This window comes from Arachis duranensis, chromosome 9, assembly GCF_000817695.3.
Source record: "Arachis duranensis cultivar V14167 chromosome 9, aradu.V14167.gnm2.J7QH, whole genome shotgun sequence".
NCBI classification, from domain to species: Eukaryota; Viridiplantae; Streptophyta; class Magnoliopsida; order Fabales; family Fabaceae; genus Arachis; species Arachis duranensis.
In genome coordinates, this window is record NC_029780.3 from 19,876,277 (window position 1) to 19,876,891 (window position 615).

Sequence of the window (615 nt, forward strand, 5' to 3'; positions counted from 1 at the left end):
CGAATTTTTTATTTTTCAAATCACTTTCAACCCTTTCTCTAATTATGACTATATTTGAAAAGTTTGATGATACACTTCCAACCATCCTATCATAAAAAGGATATTCGAGTATATTGATAAACATGGTGATAGTTTTTTTTTTAGTAATTAGAGGCTCCACGTCTGGAGCAATTTCTCTCTATCTTTAAGCATACTCCTTAAAAATTTTACTTTCTTTTTTAGTCATGTTCTTCAAGTGAAATCTATCAAGTGTCATGTCAATGTTGTATTTGTATTGCTTTAAGAATGCATTTGCTAAATCTTTTTAGCTCTTTATGAGAGATAGTTTCAAGTGTGCATACTAGTTAGATGCAACTCCTGTTAAATTATCTTGAAAATAATAGATCAACAACTTTTCATCTCGTGCATATGAACCCATCTTCCAGCAATACATAGTCAAGTGATTCTTTGGACAAACGGTCCCTTTGTATTTTTCTCTCAATTTTCGATTGCACTAAATGTATCCTCCAGTTTGATCTCCGAGCTATATACAGATCCTTCTATCCAATTTCGACATGAGTCAGCAGGCGGAGCACTGACCTGGCGCTGCCACTTTCATGTAGGATGTCTAAAACG